Genomic DNA, 12,150 nt, shown 5'->3' with positions numbered 1-12,150 from the left:
ACCAACAATCAATGATAAAAGTCTCAAGATAATCAATAATCTCTCAAAGAGTCTACAAAATAATCAAGAGTCTCACAATATTCAACAGTCTAAATTTGATCCCTAGAGTCTAACTAATAATCCAACGTCTAACCTCAAAAATGAGGTTTTTCAAACTATTTATAGAAAATAAAAACCTAATTACACAAGGACTCTATTTGTTGGGAATCTGTCAAAACGCGGCTGGGTCGACGGACCTCGCGATGGGACGTCGTGGTCATGACGGGCCGTCGTGGACTCCGTCGTCCCATACTTTGCAAATATCTTCTGCTGCTCTATTCATTACCCTCGACGGCAGGTATGACGGATCGTTACGAGCACAACGGTCCGTCGAGGGTCTTCGTTCCAACAACTTAAACTCTTGGAATATGGGTACTGGGGCTACTTCTCTGATCTTCATGACGAACCTGCAGGACGGGCCGTCATGGCTACGACGGTCCGTCACGCTTTCCGTAACCCCACACTTGGTCAGACTTCCCCATCTTCCTTCAGCAGCTGCACTACACTGCCACCTATGGACCGTCACAGGCATGACGGACCGTCACAAGCTCCGTAGGTGGTCTCTTCTGCATTTCTTCGCTCAAAAACCTCCGCATTCATCTTTGGACAGATTTCCTGCAAATAAAGAGAAACTTATATAAAAATTAGCACAAAAAGGCTTTTGGAAACACTAAACTTAAGGAAAAAGTATTAATAATACCGTGAAACCACGGTATATCACATTCCTAGACCACCACCTCCATTCCCATAGAGGTTAGTGAAAAATATCGAGGAAGGTAAATACCGACATTTTATCACTATGCTCAAACAACTTTCCATCAATGTACCTTTGATAGAAGCTCTTGAACAAATGCCCGGTTATGCCAAGTTCATGAAATATATGGTCACTAAGAAAAGATCGGTCAGTTTTGAGGATGATGATAGAATACAACATTGTAGCGCTATTGCTACAAGGACTTTTGTGCAAAAGAAAGAAGATCTGGTGCCTTCACTATTCCATGTACAATCGGGTTATTACACTTTGCGAAAGCATTATGTGATCTTGGGGCAAGCATAAATCTCATGTCTCTCTCTATTTACAAGAAATAGGGTTTGGATGACCCAAATCCCACTGCGATGTGGCTACTGATGGCCGATCGAACGGTGAAGAGGCCTATTGGGATACTCCATGATGTGTTAGTAAAGGTGGAGTCATTCATATTTCCGGCCAATTTGGTGATTCTGGGTTTTGAGGTTGATTTTGAGGTGCCTATTATTCTTGGGAGGTCATTCCTTGCTACGGGTAGAGTCCTTGTTGATATGGAGAAAGTGCAAATAAAATTTCGGTTGAATAATGAAGAAGTGACTTTCAACATTTGTAGGTCCATGAGGAAGAGTGGTGAGAACCAATCGGTATCTTGCCATATCTTACAGGGTTGAAAAGTCATCTGAGGTAAAAATAGAAGAGCGTATGGGTGTAGAACCACTAGCGGAAGTGATCACGAATTTTGATAGTTATTGCATTGAAGAGTATGGGTCATTGGTCGCGGAACTTGATCGAGGTGATGTTCTGTCTAAACCAAAGAAGTTGGAGGTATATATGAAGCACCGCGAGTCTCCACCCGTGAAACCATCTATAGAGGAGGCTCCAAAAGTAGAACTTAAGGCTCTACCACCTCATCTGAGGTATGTATTCTTGGGAAAAGGTGACACTTTGTCGGTAATTATCGCATCAAGTTGAGAGTTTGGTGGAGGTGTTAAAAATGTTCAAAAGAGTTATTGGGTGGACTATTGAGGATATTATTGGGATCCCTCCCGGGATTTTTTCACATAAAATCCAACTCATGCCCGATCATAAGCCAAGTATTTAACACCAGAGACGCTTAAGTCACCTATGCAAGAGGTGGTAAAGAAGGATATCATTAAGTGGTTGAATGCTGGAGTGATAAATCCAATCGCCGATAGTAGTTGGGTATGCCCTGTTCAGTGTATACCTAAAAAAGGGGGAATGAATGTGGTCCCCAATGAGAAAAATGAGCTTGTTCCGATGAGATCGATGACTGGATGGAGGGTGTGTATGCATTATGGGAAATTAAATGCATTGACCGAGAAGGACCATTTTCCTATGCCCTTCATGGATCAGATGTTGGATAGACTTGCAGGAAAGGGGTGGTACTGTTTCTTGATGGTTATTCAGGTTATAATAAAAAATTCTATTGCATCGGAAGATCAAGAGAAAACCACTTTACTTGTCCTTATGGAACCTTCGCATTCAAGAGAATGTCGTTTGGGTTATGTAATGCATCGGCCACGTTTCAGAGATGTATAATGTCGATATTCTCCTATATGGTGGAGGACACTATTGAGGTGTTTATGGATGATTTTTAAGTGGTTGGTGACTTTTTGAGCGGTGTTTGAGTCATTTGTCTAAGGTTCTTAAGAGGTGTGAAGATTGCAACCTTGTGCTAAATTGGGAAAAATGTCACTTCATGGTGAAAGAAGTATTGTATTGGGTCATTGCATTTCAGAGAAGGCTATAGATGTTGATCGAGATAAAGTTGAGGTAGTAGAGAGACTTCCTCCACCCATCACTGTAAAAGGTGTGAGAAATTTTCTTGGGCATGCAGGCTTTTACCGGAGGTTCATCAAGGATTTTTCAAAGATTGCACATCCTTTGTGCAAGTTTCTTGAGAAAGAGTGTAAGATTTATTTTGATGAATCCTGTCTTAAGGCATTTGATAAGTTGAAGGAAAAGTTGGCGTCTGAACCTATCATCATTTCTCCGGATTGAAGCAAACCATTTGAGGTGATGTGTGATGCGAGTGGGGTTGCTCTTGGTGTGGTATTTGGACAAAAAAGGGACAAAATCCTTCATCCCATTTACTTTGCTAGTAAAGCGTTTAATGCAGCCCAAAAGAACTACACCGTGACTGAACAAGACCTCCTTGCAGTAGTCTTTGCTTTCTAGAAATTTTGCTCCTATTTGCTTGGCACGAGGGTTATAGTGCATACCGATCATTTTGCTTTGAAATATTTGATGGAAAAGAATGATATGAAACCGGGGTTGATTCGTTGGGTATTACGATTGCAAAAATTTGACTTTGAGGTGAAAGATAGAAAAGGGACCAAAAATCAAGTTGATGATCACTTGTCCTGATTAGAAGATGAAGCAATGATGGAGTTAGGTGAAAAGACTGAAACTGATGATACTTTCTCTGATGAGCATGTACTGGATGCCTCCCAAGACCTGATTCCATAGTTCGCAAATTTTGCGAATTATCTGGCTAGTGATATCATCCCACCGGACTTATCCTTTCATCAAAGGAAAAAGTTCATGCATGATGTGAAAAATTTCTTTTGGGATGAACCATACTTATATAGGAGTTGTGCCGATGGGCTTATTCGGCGTTGTGTGCGGAAGTTGAGATGTTGAGTGTTTTGGTGGCATGTCATTCTTCGCTGTAGGTGAGCATCATAGTGGTATCCGTACTGCTCACAAGATCTTGCAATGTGGATACTATTGGCTAACCATCCACCAAGATGATCATGAGTTTGCCAAGGCATGTCATATATGCCAAAGAGATTGTGGCATTTCGAGAAAGCAAGAGGTCCCTACGAATCCTATTCTTGTGATTGAGTTGTTTGATGTGTGGAGCATTGACTTTATGGGCCCTTTTGTGAGTTCTCATGGAATGAAGTACATTCTTGTGGCAGTCGATTATGTGTCAAAATGGGTAGAAGCTATCGCACTTGCGAATAATGAAAGGAAGAGTGTCACTGCGTCCTTGAAAAAGAACATATTTTCTAGATTTGGCACTTCAAGGGCTGTTATCAGTGACAGGGGATCCCACTTTTGCAAAAAGCTGTTTAAGGGATTATTGGAAAAATATGGGGTTCGCCATATTGTGGCCACTCCTTACCATCCTCAAACTAGTGGGCAAGTTGAAGTGTAAAATAGGGAGATTAAGCAGATTTTTGGCAAAAACGGTGAATGCTAGTTGAACAGATTGGTCAAGAAGGCTTGATGATGCCCTTTGGGCCTACCGGACAAAATACAAGACTCCCATAGGTATGTCCCTATACCAACTTGTATACGGTAAGGATTGTCACTTACCGGTTGAATTAGAGCATAAGGCCATGTGGGCAATGAAGAAGTTGAAAATGTATTGGAATGAGGTTGCAGAATAGAGGTTAAACGGGTTGAATGAGCTTGATAAATTTCTCTTGAAGGCATATGAAAGTTCAGCCCTCTACAAAGAAAAGATGAAGAAGTACCATGACCAAAAGATTGAGAAGCGCAATTTTTTGGTTGGGGATTTGGTGTTTTTGTTCAATTCTAGGTTGTGCTTATTTCCGTGCGAATTCAAGTCCAAATGGACTGGTCCTTATTTGATCACCCAACTATTCCCTCATGGTGCGGTTGAGTTGGACAACAAGGAGAGTGTGAGGTTCAAGGTGAACGGGCAGCTAATCAAAATCTATCTAGGGCATGCTGAAATGGCGAATGAAGTGATCAAGGCATACCATCTTGATAAAGTCTGAGTAATCAAGAGTCCTCCGTCGTGCCTCTACGTTAAATCAACCTCTGATTGGGAGGCAACTCAATATGTATCCTCTAGACAAATAAAGGTTTTTCATGATTTTCTAGGCATAGTTGCATTGTATTTGCTTTTATTACTTATGTCACGTCTGAGTGTTCCTTTATTTTTCTTTAGAAGTGTTTGCTAGAGCGTAGAGTAGGATCCGTGTCCAAAAAGTGTCTAGAAAACACAAAAAGATTAGCTTAATGGGTGTTAAATGTGCAGGCACCAGAAATCAACAGAAAATTGGTTTTGTGCACCCATCGCGAACCGTCGGTAGGATACTTCGTGCCCAGGTATATTCTTTAAATTTACCTAAGTTAGGGCACTGTGACAGAGGGTTCAACGGACCGTTAACCGACTTACGGTCCGTCAACGGGGAATCGTCGATCCCTCACCCACCAACCCGTCCGGCTACATATTAAAAGTTTTTAAACTTTTCAGTTACCCACCTCTTCACATAACCCCCATAACCGTTTCCCTCCCTATTTCCTTTCATTTTCCCCCACTTCCTCACCTATTCACTCCCACTCCAGCATCAGATTCACACACTTCCCCCACTTCCACTAAATCCATTCTCTCCCTAAATCTTCCATATTCTTCAGTCTCCTTGCTGGTCGGTGTTGTGGTTGCTGTTGCTGTTATTCAACTACTAGTGTTCATACTCTTATTCCTCTACTATAGTTGTTAGGAATGTTGTTCTGATCAGCTAAGATTAATTGTCGTTAATTTTCCTGATTACCTTTATGTCTAAGTGTGTGGGTACTGAATTTTTGACCCTTTTGCATGCTAAAACTTACACCTAAAAGTCCTACGTCCCTTAGAACAACTGCAATTGAAAGGGATGGGGGCGTATTGTTAACAATTGGCGTCTGTTTGCTTGATTGTGTTTCTGACCTAGGGTTTGATAGGCTGTCGAAAATACATGTTAAAACTAGGAAAATTTATGCCCGACGAATGATGGGATGCTGGGTAAATGTTTGGGAAACTTAGGCTTATAAGGATACTTCGAATTAGTAAGATAGGGGAACCAAATTGGATGCAACACTCTGTCCCTGAAGGACAGTACGAGGCCCTGTCGATGGACCGTCGCTCCCTCTACATACCGTCATTGGGGTCCGTCAACCCTAACTTCCCTTGTTTACTCTAAATGTCTCTCGACGGACCACTTTGACGGACCGTCGTCCCTTCGACGGTCTGTCCTACACAACCATCGACAGTATCTGAACCTTTGCTTTTGATTTTCTTTAAAAAAATTCAAAGTGTCCATCGACGAACCCTTATGACGGACCGTCGAAAGGACGATCCGTCTGGCATAACCGTCGACACTGTCAGAATCTTTGTTTTTGATGTTTTTAAAATTTATTCTAAGTATCCCTTGATGGACCCATATGAAGGACCGTTGTGCTCTTGATGGTCCTTCCTGCACAACCATCGACGCTGTTAGAAACTTTTTTTCAGATTTGCTAAAAAATACTTCTTTTAAGTGTCCTTTGATGGACCCCCATGACAGACCGTCGTCCCTTCGACGGACCGTCAATGGGTCTGTCAAGCAGTGCTGCACTTCTGCATTGTCATCCATTCTGTATTTTACTCTCGTGTTTGATGCTTTTGAATGTGTTACAGGCTTTTAGTTGTACTAATAACTTCTTTTGCAGGTACATATGATACCCAAGCAAGATCGTGTCTACTCGAGAGGGCGTTCTAAGTCTGTCGCCCCGTTGAACCGGATGGTCATAGGCTAAGACTACGAGCATGACCCATAGTACGTGCCACCGGGAACTTTCACTCCTACCCATTATTCCCGCACCACCAGAGCCACACCCACGAAGGTGACGCACGGCAAAGTCACTACCTCCCAGTCTGAAGAGGAGCGCATACTGACCGGCACACCTTTTGGGTCTGATACACATTCTGAGGGAGCGTCTGGCTCTGAGGAGGCTTCCAGGTCTGAGGAAGCATCCGACTCTAAGGAGGCTTTCGGGTATGAGGAGGCTTCTGCTTCTCCTAATGCCAATGCTCCATCCACTTCGGTCCAGTCTGCCTCGTCTGATGAGGCTGATAGTGCTGATTCTACTCCAGCACCACAGAATGATGTCCTGGCTCCGGTTGCTGATCAGCCCAACCGGTGGTATGTCCAGGGCTAATATAAAGTATATGTTGATGAAAAGGTGCCCAACGATAAGGGGGTCATGACCCGGACCCTAACACTCGAGCGGCAGGTTCTCACTAGGATTCTTCACACTATGCCGGCAATCCATGTAATATTCACCAGAAATTGGCTAGAGTGGACGGCTCAGAATGTGGGCCTCTATAGCGAAGAAATGGTATGAGAGTTCTACGCCTCTTATGTGGCGACTCTCCGGTCTAAGTTGGACAAGCGGGCCAATCTAGCCAGACATGCACCTCTGGAGTACGTCCGAGTCCGCGGCAAGCGGGTTGATATTTCTTTGGTGGCCATTCGCAGGTTTCTCTATGGCGCGGACGTTGATACTACCACTACCTCCCTCACCGATGAGTTTGACTATTGGTGGAAGTTGATCAAGGACGACCGATTCCAGCGTGAGCCGAATCTGAGAGAGACCACCAAGTTGTGGATAGCACAACACCTCTCCGTGGATGGCAAGGCTGGTGATTGGGTTTTGGATCCCAAGGGGAGCATCAAGAAGGCTAACCTCACCTTCACAGGCAAATTCTTATGGCTAGTAGTCCGACACTGCCTTTTCCCCACTGCTGTTGATAACATTATCACTTGGGATCGTGCAGTGCGGTTGGCTGCCATGGTTGCGGGGTTCGATGTGGACCTCGCGTGGCTGTTGCAGGTGGTGATGCATGAGAGGGCCTTTAAGGCCACTACTACATACCCCTTTCCATGCATGGTCTTTGAGTTGTGCAGGTCTGCAGGACTGCCCGCATGGCACATTGATGTGATTAAGACCCCGCTCGACACAATGGATATTGGTCTCATTCGGGATGAGGCCAATGAAGTGGATCCCCACAGAGGGCCCCGTCAAGAGGTGCAGCCTCCTAGTGAGAACCTGGCGGCCACGGTAGAGCAAGCCCATGCGGCTAATCTGGCTACATCCGAGCATACGGACACCACCCCGGGTGAGTCTATCCCTGGTGTTAGCACCGCTTCGAGATCCTCTCGCTCGACTCCTTCTTCTAAACTGGTCCCGCTTGCTAGGGTCCGGAAATTAGAGGCCCAAAAGGCCACACTTCTGCATCACATCCATCTTTTGATGCAGAGGTCCATTGCTAAGGCGGAGGAGCGGATAAAGAGGAAGATGGCCCAGCATATTGAGCGGCAGATCATGGAGGTCCACCAGCGTTTGGATGCATTTGAGTTGCGGGTTCTCGCCCAGCCAGCCCCCACAGTGGATTCGACGACTCTCCAGGCTGCTGTGGATAGTCTGAGAGAAGACTTGGATACCATTCTGGAGGCTCGAGTGCCTGAGTCTGAGGCCCGTTCTACAGAGTCTGCTGCGGACACGGTGCTGGCTGCCCTGTTATCCACTACTGTTGTGCCACCACCTCCCCCATGAGATTGTGCCAAGAGTCACCGAGTTAGAGATGAGTATGAGTCTTGGGTACGGAAGAAAGAGCGTAATGAGTTGGAGGCCGCGAGGAGAGCCTCGCTGATTGAGGAGGAGGCCCGCCAATTGAGGGTTCAAGAAGTGGCTGCTGGGGCATCTAGCTCCAGAATTGTTGAGGCTGAGAAGAGCACTACTCATGGTGATGTTATTGCTGAGGACACCACTGATGGTGTCCCTACTACAGAGGGAGCGGGTTGCGGGAAACCGGACCCGTTAGCATGTTGATCGTCGGCGCTTTGTGCCACAGGTTTGCTTCACCTATCACCCTATTTTATATACTTTTATGCATTTGGGACCATTGCATGTCTTTTTATTGGGGGTGGGGTAAATGGAAAGTGAGTGCTAGGGTGAAGTCTGAGTAGCCCAACTCACGACCCTCTCTTGGTGTTTTCTTGCCTGTGTTCTTTTCCCCCAAGAGACTGGTTATTTTATTATTGAACCGACATGTTGGTATCTTTTGTACATAGTATAGAAATGGAATCTGAAGCATGATGTATAAACAAAATGATATCTTGATTTAAAGAAAACGTTGCATGACTAGGCATAGTAACTGATGAATGTGTGGCTCTAAGCATGACATAGAGATACCCCACGGCATGACCCTAAATCTAAAACTCGAAGTAGGTGTCTGATAATTTGGTAGAGTAATGAGATGTTAAGTGAGTGTGAGGAAAATTTGAATAGTCAACCATCGGTACTAAGCAAGAACTTACCTGGTTAGTCCTGCTAAAAGTAAGTTGTGATAGACAATTAGGAAAAAATCATAGGCCCTTGTTCAAGATAGCCAATCTTTAGCCTAGATAACAGAATACCAAATGAAACTAATCCCTTCTTGATCCAAATGATTTGAGCTCAAAATAGACTTTTTTTCACCCCAACTGATCTTTTCTGGGAACAATGTGTTGGTCCCGGTCCCTCCTTGGACATGTGCACTTCAGGTTATGCCAAAAGCATAAGTTGAGGGTGGATAATGCAGAAAAATACTTTGTCGTAGCCCTGACCCAACCCTGGGTATTGTGTACCTTGACTCATAGCAAATCCATGAGTTGAGGGTGGCTAGTTGAGGAATGATCCGGAAAGTGGGGTTGAAAGATAAGATAGAGAAAGAACAAAATAAAAGTGACTAAAGAAAAGTTGAAAGCAAAGTGAAAAATTTGAAAATACAAGTAAGAAAAGAGAAGAGTCACTTACACAAAAGGAGAGATAAAGGAGAATAGCAAGGTGAAAGAATACAAGAAAATTAAGAAATAGGGCGGAAGAAAAATGATGAAAAGGTAGAATGCTTAGCCGTTATGTCAAGGAGGGATAAGTCACTAAAATACATCTAAATGTATCCTACCTGACCCCGATCCTAAGTTACAATCTAAGAAACTCCTATCATGATCCTAAGAGTCTATTATGGTGAACTTGAAGGAGTGAAAATAAGGGCAAGCCTATGGCAATAAATATAAATAAGGTCTGAAGTTATTGTGAGAGCGAGTGTTGAAATATAATCCTTATACTCAAACTGAAATTATTGTGTGAAAAATGAGGATGTTGTTTTGAAGTAAGGACATTAGTTGCAATACTGGAAAATTAGTAGCTTAGTGAGAGATCAAAAGAGGATAGGTGTTGGTGTGTGATGAGTCTGTGTCATGGTCTGATCTGCATGAGCGAGCCTAATAGTGATAGCATGCATAAACATAATGAAAATAATCAGGATTTATAGCCAGATGATTGCGAAAGCTAAAATAAGGATACTCTTGTACAAAGATTTCGTGGTGAGCCATAGTGCATCGCTTGAGGACAAACAATGAATATAAGTTGAGGGTGTAGATGTACCATGGTTTAACGGTACTTTCAATGTTTTTTTCCTTAAGTTTAGTGTGTGTCTAAGGCCTTTTTGTATTAGTTTTAATGTACTTTTCTCTTTGTTTGCAGGAAATCTTTCCAGGATGAAAACGTGGAAGAATTGTACTGAAATTGCAGAAGTGATGACCTACGAAGCCATCGATGGTCCGTCGACCCCTTGATGGTCCGTAGGTGGCCACCGTCATATGAAGGAAATGTTACTGAAGGAAGATCGGGGAATTCTGACTAAGTGTGGGGCTACAGATGCTCTCGACAGATCGTCACCTCCACGACGGACAGTCCTACACATCCGTCATCATTAACAGAAAGTAGCTCCAGTACCCGACTTGAAAAGATTCTAAGTGTGGAGAAACGGAAGCCATCAACGGACCGTCATGCTCTCAACGGACCGTCATGCTTGTCCGTCGATGGTAACAGTGAGTTGGAGAAGAAAACAGCTGTAAAAGAAGCCAAGTGTGGAAAGACGGGGGGGCCTCGAACGTCCGGTCGTCGACTCAGACACATTTTTGGGCAGATTTTCCTTAAATAGATTTTCTTTTTATGTTAGGACTTCTTTATTATAAATATGGATAAAAACCTTGTTTTTGAGGTTAGACTATTGGTTATTTTTCTAATTTGTAATATTGGTTTTTAAATATTGGGTTTTGGAAAATACTTCATTTTTCCGGAATCGTTTATTTCATTATTTTCTCGAATTCAAGTGATTTGCTGGATTTTCTTCAATCTCATCAAAGTAAATACATGAATTCTTGTATAATCAATATGAATTGTGTATTTATGAACATGGGTAACTAAATCCATAACTAGGGTTGTAGGAACCATGGGTAAATAACAAGGTTAAAACTAGCTAAAATAACAAATCTAGAATAGTGTCTTGCATCCATTGATAATTCTTTCGTTTAGAAGTCTTTTTAACGAGTGCACGCATTAGAACTCGCCTTGTTGCTACTTGTCGGACCAAGGAGGTAGATAATAAGAAAAGAATTATCAACGTAGATTTAGTATACACTATCTAAGAGGCTAGTATCGATTGGTGCGAAGTAACAATTAAGTCATACATCGATTATTATGCTTAATATGAGGTAAACGTAAGGTTTAGTAAGGCATACACACGTAGCCGGACCAAGGTGCGGAGTGAAATTCCCTAGTTTCCGGATGAAGGAATTAGGGATACATAACTTACCACTTTGCATGCAAGATGCTAGGAAAGGATTGTTATAGCTAGAATTACCGCGTTATGAACATGTGGGGAACACTTATGCCCTAGTTACTCTCTTCACTTGATGAGTCTCAAATATTCATACTTGCTACTTGTTTACTTAGAAATATTTAATTCCTTTTGTTATTTAAAACCCCCCTTTTATTACCTGTTTTTTGGAAAGAACTTGATTAAATAGAAGTAATTGTACGTTAAAGTTAAGTCTAAATCATTTTCCTCGTGGGATCGACCCCAACCTCATAGTTGGGTTCTTTACTTGATACAACCACTTATACTTCTTTTCGAGAAGTAAATTTGAGTGTATCATCCCCGTAATCCAAAAAAAATAATTGATGTTTATCTTCAACCATTGGTAGATTAGCTCAAACAATTGTTATTTGAAGGCATTTTTACTTATGATATACCAACTAAGCAAATTTTGTTATGTGTGCTTCATTAATGTGGACAATTAATAATTTTCCTGCATATAGGAAAGCTAGCATATCTGCATTGAATGGAAAGTAGTAATTCATTCACTTTAAATAATGGCAGAAAAAATACATGGTTTGATTGTCATCGTCACTTCTTGCCACTGGATCATGAGTTTATAAAGATGAAAATGCATTTAGGAAAAATAATGTTGAAAGTGACCCCCCGCCTCCATTACTCACTGGGCATCAAACTTGGGAGAGAATTTCTCAATTACCTAAAGTTACAGAAGCTTCACCTTCTAGACTTCGTGGATATGGTGTTGAACATAATTGGACCAAACAAGTATATTTTAGGAGTTTCTGTATTGGAAAGACAATCTGCCATGGCATAATCTTAATGTGATGTACATTGAAAAAAATTATTTTGATAATTTGTTTAACACAGTGATGGATGTTAAGGTTAAGACAAAAGCCAT

The sequence above is a fragment of the Solanum pennellii genome, chromosome 4 (genome assembly GCF_001406875.1).
Source record: "Solanum pennellii chromosome 4, SPENNV200".
NCBI classification, from domain to species: Eukaryota; Viridiplantae; Streptophyta; class Magnoliopsida; order Solanales; family Solanaceae; genus Solanum; species Solanum pennellii.
Note: the sequence above shows the minus strand (reverse complement) of the source record.